The 16,456-nt window shown below is 43.4% G+C and overlaps 1 protein-coding gene across 2 annotated transcripts in view; it reads right to left on the bottom strand.

Annotated features, from left to right (window-relative positions):
- Rnf38 (ring finger protein 38) overlaps nt 1-16,450 on the bottom strand; it is a 130,816-nt gene extending 114,366 nt beyond the window's left edge. For both annotated transcript variants that reach the window (XM_017801818.2, XM_008847712.3), the window contains exon 1: nt 16,382-16,450. The gene's annotated coding sequence lies outside the window, so the exon portion shown is untranslated. The remainder of the gene's footprint in view (nt 1-16,381) is intronic.
- Nucleotides 16,451-16,456: the final 6 nt, after the last annotated feature.

Below are 16,456 nucleotides of genomic sequence, written 5' to 3'. Positions count from 1 at the left end.
AAAGGGTAAAAACTCATTCAATTTTATGTCTTACAGGGCTTATACTGAGTTCAGTATTGTATAACTGTATTAATCCAACTGTGAACCTAAAAATTTTATAGCCACTTTTGAAAGAGATGCATCTTTGCTCTGGAAATTGTTATTGAGTATCTTAAAGCTGTAATGAAATGCTTCTTCTAAAAAAAATTCAAAAAATTATTTAAAAAATTAAAAAAATAAAAATTCTAAAGCCCTCTTTTAATTTGATATCTTGTCTTTCATATAAACAAGGAAGTTCAAGCCTTAAAATAAATTTGGGCCTTGGGTTTTCAATTACATAGCTTTTAAAAAAATATTTATTTATTATGTGTATGAGTGTATTGCCTGCATGTATGTAAGAGCACCTGTGTTGTGCAATGCCCAGAGAGCACTGGATTCCCTGGAAATGGAATTATGGATGGTTGTTAGCCACCATATGGGTGCTGGGAACTGAACCTGGGTCTTCTTCAAGAGCAGCCAGTGTTCTTAGCTGCTAAGCCATTTCTCCCACCCCTAATTATTTAAGAAAAATAATAATCTACCAAATAACTTTATCTCAAAGGAACCATCTTTACATCTCAAAGGTAATATTAAAAGGCACCTGCCACAAAGACTGGCAACCTGAGTTTGATCCTTGGGAATCACAGAGCATGTTGTCCTCTAACTCTAACATGTCTGCATGCATGTACAGATAGATGATAGATAGGTAGGTAGATAGATAGAATTCTGATATGACAGTTGATTTCTATACCCGTCCTACCCACTTTACAACTTCTCCAAAAGTTCCAAAACTGTCTGTTAAGATCATTTCCAGAGCTGGCCAGCAAGCCTGGCTACCTGAGTTCAATCCCCAAAATCCACCTAAAGGTATAAGGAGAGAACCAATTCTACAAGGTTATTCTCTAATCACACACACACACACACACAGTGAAGAGTATGTACCCACATACACATATACAGTAATAACTTTAAATTTTTAGTGCATTTATTTACTTATTTGTTCATGTGCGTATACTTGCATGCACCACAGAACGCATGTGGAGGTCAAAGGACAACTTGTGGGAGCTGGTTCCCTCCTTTCACTTTTGGGTTCTAGATACCAAATTCAGGTTGTTAGGCAAGGCCTTTATCTGCTGAGTCATCTTGGTGGCCCAATATTTTGTTTGGTTTTTTGTTTGTCTGTTTTATGGTTTTTTTTTGTTGTTGTTGGGTTCTTTTTTTTTTTTTTTGAGAAAAGATCTCACTATGTAGCCTAGAGATTGCTTTGTAAACCAAGTTGGCCTGGAACTCAGAGATCTGCCTGCCTCTGACTCCTAATGCTAGGATTAAAGGCCTGCACCACCACACCCAGCTCCCTTTTTTTTTTTTTTTTTTTTTTAAACAAATGTAACTGTCAGCAGGTACAGGTAGTATATGCCTATAACCTCAGCACTAGGGAGGCAGAGGCAGAAAGACATAAGCTTGAAGTCAGCCTTGCTGCCTAGTGAGACGCTATCTCAAAAAACAATAAAATCAAGGCTGGGAAAATGGCTCAATCAGTAAAGAGCTTTCTGTGCAAGCATAAGGACCTGAATTCAGGCTCTTTAAAAGGCCAAATGCAGGAGCACACCTATAATCCCAGCACTGAGGAGGCAGAAATTGGAGGATCTGTCTCAAAACATAAGGTAGAAATTTATAAAGATATTCAACATCAGTCTCTGGCCTCTACACACATGCATGTGCTTGTGTATCTGGATAGTGTGTGTATGCATACATACACACACACACACACACACACACACACAGAGTCCTGTCAGTTAAGCTAAAAAAAAAAAAATCAGAATTCTTTGGTGGGGAGGCAAGGGAAGGTCTCATGTAGTCCAGGCTGGCCTCATACTTGATACATAGTCAGGGCTGGTCTTGAACTCCTCATCTTCTTGCTTCTGCCTCCCAGGAGAAGGAATGACAGGAATGTGCCACCACATCCAGCTCAGAACTCATTTTTAAAAATTTTTTTAAAAATATTTTATTTATTATTTTTATTTTATGTGTATGAGTGTATTGCCTGCATATAGGTAAGTGCACCCATGTCATGCAATGCTTGCGAGGACAGAAGAGGCTGTCGGATTCCCTGGAACTGGAATTACAGACAGTTGTTAGCTGCCATTTGGGTGCTGGGATTCAAACCCGGGTCTTCTACAAGAACAACCAGTGTTCTCGACCGCTGAGCCATCTCTCCAGCCCCCAGAACTCATTTTTTAAAAGATTTTGTATAGGACTTAACATATATGACAGTACACCTGAAATGTGGTAGGGGGCCTATAAGGGGGCAGGGAGGGGGTCTAAATTTGATTAAGATCTCTTACGTGAAATGCACAAAAACTCAATAAAAAAGAAATTAAAGCACATTAAAAATTTTTGTTCTACCAAAACTTAAAATATGTATAGCACTATCTAACATTCCAGATCAAACTCCAACTTTGGGTTTATTTTGCAGGTAGATTCCTCACACATGCTAGCCAAGTGCTCTCACTAATATCCCAAGTTCACTTCAGTTTTTATCTCAACACAGAGGTGCACAGAAATTAGTTTTAAGAAATGAAAGCTTTGGGGGCTGGAGAGATGGCTCAGGGGTTAAGAACAACGGCTGTTCTTGCAGGAGACCTGGGTTCAATTCCCAGCACCCACATGGTAGCTAACAACCATCTGTAACTCCAGTTCCAGGGGAATTCAACGCTCTCCTGACCTCCTCAGGCACTGCACGATGCAGGTGCACTTACATACATGCAGGCAATATACTCATATACACAAAAAAATAGATAAAATATTTAAAAATAAAAACAAAAGAAATCAAAGCTTTGGACTTGTTGCACACTGGTTCTTGGATGTGGATTCTTCTTGTTAGTACATAATGGTAGCTTTCACTTAAAGCTTAAAAATATCATCATGGAACAGTAATAATTTCTAATTGTTCCCAATATATGCAGTTTTAAAAGAAATCTTGGATAACAAGGTCACATGGATTTTTAAGTCATATCCTTGCTATTAGCAAAGTCAACATCTTAAGAGCCTGCAAACATTCCTAGGCTAGGTTTATTAAAAAACTCAAACCAGTGTCTGCATTCTCAAATTATTCTTCTCAATTGTTTGAATTAATCAGTTCTTAATCTGCCTGTACAGAGAAAAAAGGTCTTCTTTCTCTGAACTAATTCCATATTGTTTAGTAATTTTGAAAGGTAGAGAGTTCACTTTTTCCTAAGTATTCATAAGCAAAATAGGAGAAAAACATCGAGTTTTTTCCTAAAAGTCTGTAACATTTTTTCTAAGTCTGTAAATATTATACCTGAATCAGACCTTAAAATTCCACTTTCCCACAGAACATTTTCTAAATAGTTTCCTAGTATGACCTATCATTACCAATAAGCGCACAGTAGGGCTATGTTAAAAACATCATATAGCCCGGCATGGTGGCACATGCCTTTAATCCCAGCCTCAGGAGGCAGAGGCAGGCGGATCTCCGTGAGTTCAAGGCCAACCTGGTCTACATAGTGAGTTCCAGGAGAGCTGGGGCTACAGGGAGACCCTGTCTCAAAAAGACTTAAAAACAAAAAACAAACAAACAAAAAACCCACCATATAGAACTACAAGAAAATCTACTTATATCAGACTCCTATTTCAATGATTCATGACCTACCTACTGATAAAGAAATTAGCAAACATCCCAAACAATGCTGAGGCATACATTTGGGAATCACGATACTAATCTTCCTTAAATAACCCATTGCCTCAACATTAACACAATTCCAGGCTCTCCAACTAATCTTGGTGTTAGAAAATGTTAGATCAGGATTGACCAGAACAACGTGAAAATGAAAGATGAGAGCTGACCTTCGGAGCAGATTGTTCTTTATTAAGAACAATGAAGGTGCCAAGTGTGGCCTTTAATCGTAGCAGAGGCAGGTGGATCTCTGTGAGACACAGGCCAGCCTAGTCTACATAGTGAGTTCCAGGCCAGCTGAGGCTGCAGGGAGACTCTGTCTCAAAAAGACCAAAAAAACAAACAAACAAACAATGAATGTTTCTCCCTGGGATTTGAAACTGCACCCTCAGGAAAGTTGGTGGGCTTGGGAAAGGGAGGGGTAGGGCTATTTTTGTATTTAATGTAAGTGCCAGTGACACAATCTGGAAGTTTGAGACAATAAGGGCTGTTATTTGTTTCAGGGTTGGGGGCTTTATAAAGTTCCCGAAGTTGCTGGGTTGGAAATTAGCTCAGATCTGAGGTTTACTCAACGCAGTATGAGGCCCTTTAGAAGTCAGCTCAGGGCCTTTAAGTCCAGACACTCACTTCACTTGGAATGCTCACACTTTTGGGTTGCTAAATACATGAATATGTTTATGCTTTAGCTTATGACACATGACAGTTTCTTAGAGAAATTAAGTTGTGTGGATGTGCAGGTGTGTAGATGTCAGAGGATTTTGGGAAGTCAGTTCTTGCCTCCACCTCGTTCTGAGGCAAGGTCTTTCTTGATTCTGCTGCTTTGCCATGTATTTCTTGCACTGATTTTGGGGGACTAGAGTATTATAATCACAAAAAGTAGGATTTGGAAGTTCCTCCAAACAGGGTCATATTTCTCCTGGACAAATTTCTCTATCTGCTTAAGTGCACAAACAAGCACCTGGTTAAGACTTTTTTTTGTCTTTTTGAGACAGGGTCTCCCTGTAGTACCAGCTGCCCTGGAACTCACTATGTAGACCAGGCTGGCCTTGAACTCACAGAGATCCACCTGCCTCTTCGAGTGCTGGGGTTAAAGGTGTGTGCCACCACGCCCAGCTTCAAGACATATTTTCTAAAAATATATATAACCATATATTCCTTTTTCTTTTTCCTGAAAGAGCAAAGACAAACTGAAGACTGTAAATTCTTGCTGGGTTCGGTGGTGCAAAATGGGGAGACAGAAACTAGAGGATCCTTATCTCAAAACATAAAATAGTGCCAGGCATGGTGGTGCACCCCTTTAATCCCAGCACTCGGGAGGCAGAGGCAGGTAGATCTCTGCAAGATTGAGGCCACCCTGGTCTCCATAGTGAGTTCCAGGCCAGCTGGGGCTACAGGAAGACAAAAAAGACAAAAATCAACAAAAACAAAACAAAAAAACTATAAAATAGGCTTATACTCATGTTTGGTTTTTTTGTTATCAAAATTAATTGCTTAGTTAATAAAGGCTATCTATAAGTGAGATGCAATAAAGCATGCTGGCTAAGAATAGATTTTAGAAGTAAATTGACTTGGTTCATATTCCAAATGATACTTGTTTCGGGGGGACTATGCTGGTTATTGAACCCAGGGCCTTGTGCACTCTGGGCAAGCACTTTATCACTCAGCTACATCCCTAGTTCCACAGATAATACCACAAAGAACTATATCATATCTATAAGTTGTTTAGCCTCTCCATGCTCCAGTTCCCTTACCTGTACATTAAACATGACAGTAGTATACATCTTAGAGGGCACAGTAAGAATTAATTTACCCATATAAGTTACTTACAATAGAGCCTCACATAATAAGCACACTATAATTGGCTAATGCTATATAGAAATTAAAAAAAAAAAAAAAGCTGAGCATGGTGGTTCAAATCTCTAATTCCAGCATGTAGGAAGCTAAGGCAGGAAGATTGTTTTTGGAATCCAAGAGCTGGGGAGACAGACACTGGCAGATCCTGGGACTTGCTGGTCTGTGGCCAGCCAGCCTAGCCCAATCTACAAGTCCTAGGCCAATAAAGACCCTGTCGCAGAAAACAAGGTGGATGGCATCTAAGGAATGACACCCAAGGCTCACCTCTGATACACACACACACACACACACACACACACACATACACACACCCCAGACACACCCATACACACACACACCCATAAAAATACTGATTTAAGAATAGACCCTTGCCAGGTGTGGTGGTGCACGCCTTTAGTCCCAGCACTTGAGAGGTAGAGGCAGATGGATCCCTGTGAATGAAACTCTCAATAAATTATTTATTTTTTAAAAGATAGCTATAATTCCCCAAACTGGGAAAAAAAAAAAAAAAAAAAAAAAAAAAAAAAAAAAGACCCTTATGCACTTTTTGATCTCATAAAATTTAGCTGTCAAATTAGCAGTGTCTTTTTCTTTAAGTTAAAGAGGTTTATTTTGGTTGGTGTTTCTGGAGGCCAAAGGTTGAGGGGCTACATTTGGTTATGGCTTTCTTGATGGCAGTCTCAAGGTGGCCAAGAGCATCATGTGGTAAGAGACAGGAAGTATGTGTCAATACCAACTTTTCCAAGGCTTCTTTGAACAAGATCGAATGGGAATTGAACCTATGGCCTCATACATGCTGGGGAAGTACTCTACCAACCAAGCTATATTCCCAACACTATCTTTTTAACGGGCTACCAAGCAGTATTGTGTGAAAATTTTAAGGCAGATTTCCTCAAAACCAAAACAAAATCATGCTGGAAAGCAAAGAAGGGCAAACTTACAGCTGCAGGCTTTCATGAGGCACAGGCTACCAGTGTGTACACCACAGATGTCGGTATCAATTATGGGACAGACAGGTACCTTTACCCCTACCCTAAGTAAGGAATACTATGATCCACTATGCTTTTGGTTTTGTTTTGTTTTTTCTCCCTCTAGCCCCAGCTGGCCTTAAACTCACAGAGCTCCGCCTGCCTCTGCCTCCTGAATGCTGGGATTAAAGGAGTGCACCACCACACCTGGCATTTTGTAGTTTTTTGAGGCAGGTTCTCAGGTAGGCCAGGCTAGCCTCAAACTCACTGCATAGTCAAAGATGAACTTGAAATTCTGAACATCCAGGTTCCACTTCCTAAGTGCAGGGATTACAGGATGCACTGCCACACCCAATTAATGGATGCTGAGGACTGAACCAAGGAAGGCTTCAAACATGCTAGGCACTCTACCAACTGAGATCAGCTCTACAAACAATTGTTTGGTGCATTTTTTTTTTCTTTTTTAAAAGCAATTTGTTTGAGATACTACTAGCCAGTAATAAAGTAATAGCTAACATACTGAGAAATCCCAGGCTGGACATGGTAGTGCTTTGCCTATAGTCCTAGTGCTCAGGAGGCTTAGAAGGATTCAGAATTCAAGGCCAGCCTGGGCTACACAGTGGGACCCTATAGAAAGAAGGAAGGAAAGGAAGGAGGGAGGGAGGTACAGAGAAAGGGAAAGACAGGGGGAAGAGGGGGAAGGAGGGGAGATTAAAAAAAAGAAAACCATTTTCACTAAAAGATTACCAAAAAAGCTTAGAAGGACATCATAGAATTGAAGGGTTGATTTAAAAGTTTGTAAGTGGGGGCTGGTGAGATGGTTCATTGAGTAAAAAGGTACCTTGTCATCAAGTCTGGCAACCTGGCCTTGATTCCTGGAACCCACGTGGTGGAAGGAAAGAAAGAACTGACTCCTGCAAGTTGACTCTGACTGCCACAAGTTTGCATACACACATGCAAAATAAATGTTTTTTAAAAAAAAGAATTTATAATTAGGGGCTAGGGATATAGTTCAGTTAGTAAAGTACTTGCCTAGCATTCACAAAGTCCTAAACCTGGCATAGTGATATACTTCTATAATCTCAGCACACAGGAGGCAGAGGTAGAAGGCTCAGAAGTTCAAGGTCATTTTCAACTACATAGTAAGTTTCATGCAAGCCTGGGCTAAATGAGTTAAAAAAAAAAAAAAAAAAAAAAGAAGAAAGTACACAAGAAAAGACATTTGATAAATGTAACACAAAGAATTTAAACATATATCCCAATTGGTTGACTTTTTTTCTAGTGGTACCAACTGAAAATCAATTTCTCAAAAATGTCTATCATTGCTTACTAAAAAACAAAACAAAATAACAACAACAAAAAAAACCCCAAAAAACCCCTGAAAGCCAGGGTTATAATCCCTCAGGAGGCTGGGACAGGAAGATCACAAGTTCAAAGCCTACCTGGACAGCATAGTGAGACTCTGTCTCAAAAACAAACCACTAGAGGGGTTCAGCAGTTAAGAGCAAGGACCTGAGTTCAGTTCCCAGCACCCACATTGGGTGACTTAAACCTTATGTTAACCCCAGCTCCAGAACACCCAACGCCCTGTTCTGGCCTGCAGATACATGTACACATGTGGTGTACACTCACACCGATGCACAAACATACACATAAATTAAAGATGAATCTTATTAAAAAAAATTAAGGCGTGGTAGTACATGCCTTTAATTCCAGTGTTTAGAAGCAAAAGCAGGAGGATCTCTGTAAGATGAAGGACAGCCTGGTCTCCATAGCAAGTTCCAGGCCAGATGGGGCTACAGGGAGACCCTGTCTCAAAATGACAAAAAAAAAAAAATGTGGGCGGGGGCTGGTGAGATGGCTCAATGGTTAAGAGTGCTTGCTGTTCTTGCATAAGACCAGGGTTTGGTTCCCAGCACCCATGTAGCAGCTAACACCCATTCATAACTCCAGTTCCAGAGGATCTGATGCCCTGTTTTTGGCCTCCACAGGCACTGCACACACATGGTGTACTTACATACATGCAGGCAAACACTCATACACATAAAAATGTTCAAAACTCACTAAACTAGTGGGAACATCCCCAGAGGGAAGGCAAAATATGTATTTGGCTTTCTAGAACAATTAGCCATTCTGGCAACACAAACATAAAGGAAAACAGACCCAAAGTTCTAAAGTACTTTTCAGTTACAATGTGAAGCTAGAAAAATTCCAGGCTCAGTCTTGTGCTTTTTAAAACTTCAAGTATCTTGCAAGTAGTAGATTTAGAACTATGAGATGTATTCACTTAAACACGATGTTGTCAGCATTACCAACAACGCTCTATTATCCACTTTTGAATGCTGTCTCCAGATAATTTTTAATCCCCGTCTGACTTGTCCTTATCAACGAGCACTTGGATACCATCTTTACCCTGACTGCCCCCATTACTTGGTTGTGCTTAGGGAATTATAATTACAGTGATCCCGCCTTTTAGAGCATCCGAAAAGCACAAAGCCTCTTTGTGTGACTGCAAGAAGAGTGTGCTTTCCAGGCTCCACAGACCAGGAGGAGTGGCAGCCACAGAGGAAGAGCGGGATCTGCTAGGGTGGCCTTCCCTTTGGGCTTGATGCTGTTTGTGGGCGTTCCTTTCTTTTTTAAGATTTTATTTTTAATTATGGGGGGTTATGTATAGCACATGAGTGCAGATGCCAGATGAGACCTTAAGTGGGGCATCGGATCCCCCTAAAGCTGGAGTTACAGGCTCTTCTGAGCTGCATATCATGGGTGCTGGGAATCAAATTCTGGTCCTCTGCAAGAGCAATATGCACTTTAAACAGCTAAGGAGCTCTCTCTAACCTGCCCCCTCCCCCATCTTTTTCTTTTTGAGACAAAGTCTTGCTAGGCAGCTCTGGCTAAACTAGTTCTCCCTATATGGTCTAGGCTGGCCTCAAACTCCTGGCAATTCTCCTACCTTATCCACAGCCAGCTTTCAAGGTTTTACTTGTGGGTAGTCAACTGTCCTGCTCGGTACTCCTCCCATACAGGGAGGAGCTGAGCCCATCCTGACAGAGAAGCACAATCACTAAGCCCAAAAGATCAGGGAACAGAAAGAATCAAGAAGGGAGAAAATGCAAGCAACTGTCCTCAGGTACACCCTTCTGTGCTGTGCTGTTCTCAGAACCTTAGGTAGCAGTGTGTCACTCCAATGAACCAGTGCTTAGTGTGACATTGCTGTCATTACTGGGAGATGCTCAGATATGTACTCAGGTAGCAATAAAAATCTATGACCAAAGCTGGGCATGGTGGCACAGGCCTTTAGTCCCAGCACTCCGAAGACATAGGCAGGAGGATTTCTGTGAGTTCAAGGTCAGCCTGGGGCTACAGGGAGACCCTGTCTCAAACACACACACACACACACAAAAAAAAAAAAAAGAAAGAAAGAAAGAGAAAGAAAAGAAACCCACCCTTACTTGCTACTTGAAACAGGTGACCTCCTTTTTAAAAAAAAAATTTTTTTTGGTCTTTTTGAGACAGGGTCTCCCTGTAAGCCCTAGCTGGCCTGGATTCGCTATGGAGACCAGGCTGGCCTCAAACTCACAGAGATCTGCCTGCCTTTGCTTCCTGAGTGCTGGGATTAAAGGTGTGCGCCACCATGCCTGGCTTAAAAATATTTTTTTATTATTTTTATTGTATGTGTATGAGTGTATTGCCTGCATGTATATGAGTGCACCCGTGTCGTACAATGCCATGGAGGTCAGAGAGGGCTTCAATTCCCCTGGAACTGGAGTTAAGGATGGTTCGTAGCTGCCATGTGGGTGCTGGGAATTGAACCCGGATCCTCTGCAAGAGCAGTCAGTGCTCTTAACTGCTGAGCCATCTCTCCAGTCCCCAGGGTGGCCTTATTCTGAAAGGCATCTATATAGTCCTATAGTGTAGTCTTGCTTTAGAAAACAAGAACAAAATCAAAGCCATGCTTACTTCTAAAATAGGCTCCCAGGAAGCACCTCAACAAAAACAGACAGTTCACAAATTTCATCATCAGAAAGTCTCAGCTTTAATATAAAATTCTTAAATGAATCAAGACTAAAGCAAAGTCTAACATCAAAGAAAGACGGGCAGATAGGGGGAGAAAGTAAACGCTTTCAATGCAAGGGCTAACCAGAGGTTTCCTAAACACCCAGATCTTCCATCACAGTTTTCAAATAGCTAAACCTCAAATGTAGATAAGTCAAAACACTACAACAATCTCTATCATCTGCTAAAGGCTAAACCATTTTTCTCTTAAGAAAATGAGGGGGCTGGCAAGACAGCTCATCAGGTAAAGGTGCTTACTATCAAGTCTGACAACCTGAGTTCAATGCCTGGAACCCAACATGCAGGAAGAAAATGGTATCCCCTAAGGTTTCCTCTGATATCTGCATGCACATTCCCATACACATATAAAATAAACGTGAAAAGAGAAAGGGAAGGCAGACAGGAGGCTCAGAGTGTAGCATGAGCGAGGCCCTGAAGTCCACACCTCCAGCCCCTTTCCTCTCTTTCCCCGCCCTCCCCTCAATATATTTAACTTTGGGGACTTACTTTCTTTGCTAGACCTCTTTTTGTTCTCTTGACTATAAAATGGCATGGTTGACACATGCAGTAGAAGTCTGTAAATTCTGATAGAGTCCTCTGAAGTAGTGGGCCCCTTAGCTACCTGCCTAAAAGTAAATCTGACAAACTGAATTAAGATAGGTACGGATGCTGGACATGGTGGCACACACCTTTAATCCCAACCTCGGGGGGCAAAGGCAGGCAGATTCATGAGTTCCAAGACAGTCAGGGCTGCAATACTGAGACCATCTAAGGGGGAAAAAAAAAGTATATGGGCAACTATGTATACTACACACCTAAAATTCTAACATTCTAACAGATGGAGGCAAAAAAATCAAGAGTTCAAAGTCAGGCTCAGCTACATAGAAAACTGGAGGCCAGCCTGGGTTACATGAGACCCTGTCTCAAAAAACTAAAAAGAAGGTTGGGTATAAGAACTGGGGATGGCTCAGCAGTCAAGAGCTCATACTGCTCTTGCAAAGGACTTGAGTTTGGTTCCCAGCACCCAGAGGGGCAGCTAATAATCATCTATTACTCCGGCACCAGGGGGATTGCTGCCTCTGGCCTCCTGGGGCACCTGCACTTACTTACACACACACACACATACACACACACACACACACACACACACACACACACTTTAAAAATAATAAAAATAAATCTTAAAAAATGAAAAAGGAAGGCTAGAGATGTCACTCAGTTGGTAAAACACTTGTCTAGGATGCAGAAAGCTCCTAGCACAGCATAAAATGGGTACTGTAGTACAGACCTGTAATCCCAGCACTAGAACCACTTGGAAGGTGGAGGCAAGAGGATTAAATGTTCAAGGTCATCCTCAGCTACACAAGTTTGGGGTCAGCCTGAAACACCACAAGACTATCTTGGGTTGGGGGGTGGGGAATCAGATGTGAATGCTGGCATACAAACCTACCCTTATAATTTTTTGTATGTGTGTATATGTGTTCATATACTGGGATGCACATGTGTGTTCACGGTGGGGGGGTAGGTAGCCAGAGGTTGACGCTTTATGTCCTCTTGGATCATTCTCCACCCTGGCTCTCACTGCAATCCAGCACAGGAGGATTGGGCTAGGCTAGCTAGTCAGCTTGTTCCAGGGATCTTCTGTATCTTCCAAGCGTCAGGATTACAAGAGGCTGCCTGGCATTTCCATGAGTGCTGGAGACCTGAACTCTAGTCTTCACACTTACACAGCAACACAGTAAACACTTGACTCACTGGTCCGTCTTCCCCAGTCACCCCTTATCACTCTTTTTTTTTTTTTTTAAGATGGAGTCTCTCATTGGCGTGGAGTCTGCACCCACTTCTTCACCTGTATCACTGCTCTGTGTGTGGAGACATCCTGAGAACCTGCTGAGTCATAGCTATGTCTCCTAAGGACTAGATTACCAGTGTCTTACATAGCTTGAAAGACTTTTCCTTTCGGTGTTTTGGTGGGTTTTATTTAAATACAGGGTCTTCCTAGTCCCAGCCCACCTGAAGACCAGGCTGGCCTCAATCTCACAGACATCTGCTTGCCTCTGCCTCCTGAGGGCTGGGATTAAAGGCATGCGCTGCCACGCCCAGCTTACCATTCTTTTATAGTCCACAAAAGATGTCATCTTTTGGTGGTCCATTCCTGCACTCAGAAGCTTGAGGCAGGAGAGTGAAGAGGAAGGCCAGCTTGGGCTACAAGAAAGAAATTCTGTCTCAAAGTGATAAGCATCACATGGGTTCAAATCCAAATCATGCCCTAGTTATGGGGCAGGAGCAACAAAGCACAGCCTGAGGAAGCCTGGGGGGTTAGGCTCTGGCAAAGCTAAAACAACATGCTGGGCATGGTGACACACGCCTTTGGTTCCAGCACTTGAGATGAAGAAGCAGGTGGATCTTTAGGCCAGCCTGATCTATATAGCAAGTTCAAAGCCAGCTGGGGTTACAGAGAGACACTGTCTCAAAACAAACAAACAAAGCAAAACAAGAACAAAAGCTAAAATAGCTGTCTTCAAACTTTAGTGGGCAGCAGAACTGGATGTCTGGGCCCATCCTACACTTAGTAAGTCAGAATGCACAGGAGCCGTTTACGCTTTGACAAAGCTCACGCTGCTGACCTAGGTCCACTGAAAAGTTCAGAGACTGGGAAATCTACATCTATCAGCAGTTCCAGAATAAAAGTCATCTGTGACAAAACTAGGTTTAGGGGCCAGAAAGGTGTGAAAAAGGTGCACCAACCCGAGGGCCTGACAGATTATGCTGGACTAGAGACTAGCTACAATTCTTTTATTACAGGATAAAAACTCTGTGTTCTATAAACAAGAAAATGTGAGAAATTATTTCAGACATCTGAAATACATTTAGAATAAAATACTTAGCAGGGCATGGTGGTGTCCATCTTTAACCCCAGCACTCTGGAGGCAGAGGCAGGCAGATCTCTGTGAGATCCAGAGCCTGGTCTAAAATAGCGAGTTTCAGGCCAGCTGGTGCTACAGGGAGACCCTGTCTCAAAAACAAAAACAAAAAAATTTAAATTAAAAAAAATAATATATTTAATCTCTCTACCCCACACCCAACATTAGCAAATCTTAATTTGCAACTACCTAATTCAGATTTCTTTAAGTAATATTAAGTATAATTAAAGTCCTTTACATACCAATCTTATCCCATTTCTCATCTTTCCTACCCAGAGATGGGCTCTACTTGTGAATCTGTTGTAGTTCCCATGCATGTTTTCATATTGCTACATACATATACAACTACAAACTATTACTTTGTATGTTTTCAGATCTTATACAAGTGGAAAATTTCTGTAAAAAATTCTTCTGGGACTTGCTCCCCCAATTCATATCATGTTTCTGAAATACATCCATTTTTAATGCACTGACTATAAATGTATTTTCGCGGCGAGGGAGTTGAGATATGTTCTAACATAGTCCAGGCTGGCCTTGAACTTCCTCCACCTCCAAAGCATTAGGATAACAAATATGTGTCACAATTCCCAGATTTTCTTTTTCATGGTGCTATAACGTTGTACTGTGTGGTGTCTTCTGTGTGTGTGTGCGCACATGCACATACGTAGATATGTTCTCCTATGCCATGATCATGTAGAAGTCAGAGGTAGACTGAGTATCTTCCTCTATTACTCTCCACCTTATTTTTTAAGCTATATCTAGGCCACCCAGGGCTACATAGACTCTGTCTTAAAAAGAAAAAAAAGTGTTTCTCTAGGGCTGGGGATATGGTTCAGGGGCAAAGTGCCTGCTTAGTATGTGGGAGGCTGTGTGTTCCACCCCAAGTACAACAAAGCCAAAAAAGAAAAAAACAAATTTCCTGACAATCTTAGTAATAATTATCACAGTAAGTTTTGCCCAGCTGATGAGCATGAAATGGCATCCACTGTTGTCTAATTTGCATTTCTCTGATTACAAGTCTGTGACAAGTAAATTTTATTGTACATACGTGTGTGTGAAATACGTTTTTTACATTCCAATTTGTACTACTGGAGAGTGAACCCAAGGTCCCAAGTTTGCTAGACAAACATTCTACCACCAACATATCCAAACCTTTTTTATTACATTTCAAAACAGGACCTTGCTAAGTTGACCGGGCCTCCAACTTGCCGAAGAGTCCAGAGTGGTCTGGAACTCTAGCTCCTCCTTGCCTCAGTCTCCCTAATGCTGTGATTACAGCCCCAGAGCACCCTTCCACCAGCCAACAGGGTGAAAGCTCACTCCTAGGAGGACAGTAAAGAAACAGCTGACTTTAAGGAATCATCCTGGGCAAAGAGCCTTAATTAATGTATTTGCTAACTGGTCTTTCTCATCTGTCTTTTGTCCAGCCTGACTTCCAAGACAATACTGTTAGCACTTTGGGGCCTGCATTCTTAATGTGAGAATGGAGGGAGGTGGTGCTAAAGGAGAATGTTCCCATAAAACTATTACAGCTGTCCTTACCCAAAGAACATGAAATGTCAGACCAATACATACTCAACCTTGCAAGACAGCATCCAGCACTAAGCGACTCCTTTCAAACCTGTATTTGGCTTCCTCTGAAGCATCTGAATCTTTTTCTCAGAACTAGCTCCCCTTTTCCCTTCCCTTCAATTCTTTTAGCTCCCTTCTCCCACAAAGACGGCATGCCCTCTCCTCCTTCCCCAGCTTCTACAGGACTTTCTTCACTGCCTGTAACACGTTGCTTTCTCCCTCTCCGCTGGAACTGCGCCCTCTCCCACTTCCTTTTCCAAGACATCCACCTAAGAAGGAACTCACCTAATCCCCCCAAGTGAAAACAGATCTCTCACGCATCGTACCCCAGGCAGGAGGGTGACTGGCCCCAACCCTCCCAACTTCCTTCCCCTTTCGGGCCTGGGATAGCTGCTGGTCCTCTGGGAGTTCTCCAAACGTCGTAAGGTCCATCCAGACCATCTAGAAAAAGCCTCCTATGACCTTCTGTGGCATAAACGCTTTCACCAGGGCCAGGTAGTATTTCTGTCTGGGGCATGAACACAGTGGGCAGTTTCCTGGAAAAGACACCTTCCAGGCATCTTCATAAAAGCGAGGCCTCCCTCCTTTCAATTCCTGCTGCGATGCCTTTGGCTGTGCGGTGGTGGGGAGGATGGCCTGGAGAACACCAGCCAGTCCCCGCGAGAAGTTTTCAAAGCTCTGCACTCACTCAAGAAAGCCCTTTCCCTGACATACCCCCAACCGGAGGCTTTGCTCCTCCAGCTCCCCAAATCGGCTCCTCAGGAAAGCAGCCCCGGCTGCTACGTCCCACTCCGCAAAGATTTTTTGTTTCCTCTAGCCAGCCCCAAATGGGGGGCTACCCAGGGGGGTGTGCCGGGAGGCAGGCCGGAGCCCCCTCGCCTCCCACGGCGCTCCCGGATCTCCGGGGCTGGGGGCTCGGCGTCCTCCCGGGCCCTTCGGCTCGCGGTCCGCGCCAGCCCCAGGGTGGCCCGGGTTCCCAGCCGAGACCCAACTCCCACCGGCTTTATGACCTTGGGCAAGTCACTTCCCCTGTCAGCCTCAGTCCCCTCCGCAGTCGAGCGGATTTCTTCCGAGGTCCAGCCCGGCCCCTACCCCCGGGTGTGAAAACGCTTTGTGAGCCGCTCTACGCCGCGGCGGTGCGGGGCTCCCGGGGGCTCTGCGGCCGGACAAAGCTGAGGAGGACAACGCTCCTCCCTCTGGCGGGGCCCGGTGGCCGAACCGCACGCTCGAGCCCCCCGGGCCGGGCATCAACCCACGCCCCTCCCCGTTCGGCCCGCTCCCGAACCCCGTACCTGCTCCCGGCGCTCGGCCGCAGGCGCCGCCACCCTGCGCCCCCGTCCGAAGAGGCCCGTGGCCCGGAGGGCTGA

The sequence above is a fragment of the Nannospalax galili genome, unplaced genomic scaffold (assembly GCF_000622305.1).
Source record: "Nannospalax galili isolate Female #2095 unplaced genomic scaffold, S.galili_v1.0 scaffold263, whole genome shotgun sequence".
NCBI lineage: Eukaryota > Metazoa > Chordata > Mammalia > Rodentia > Spalacidae > Nannospalax > Nannospalax galili.
Note: the sequence above shows the minus strand (reverse complement) of the source record. Positions and strands in the feature narration are given on the sequence as shown.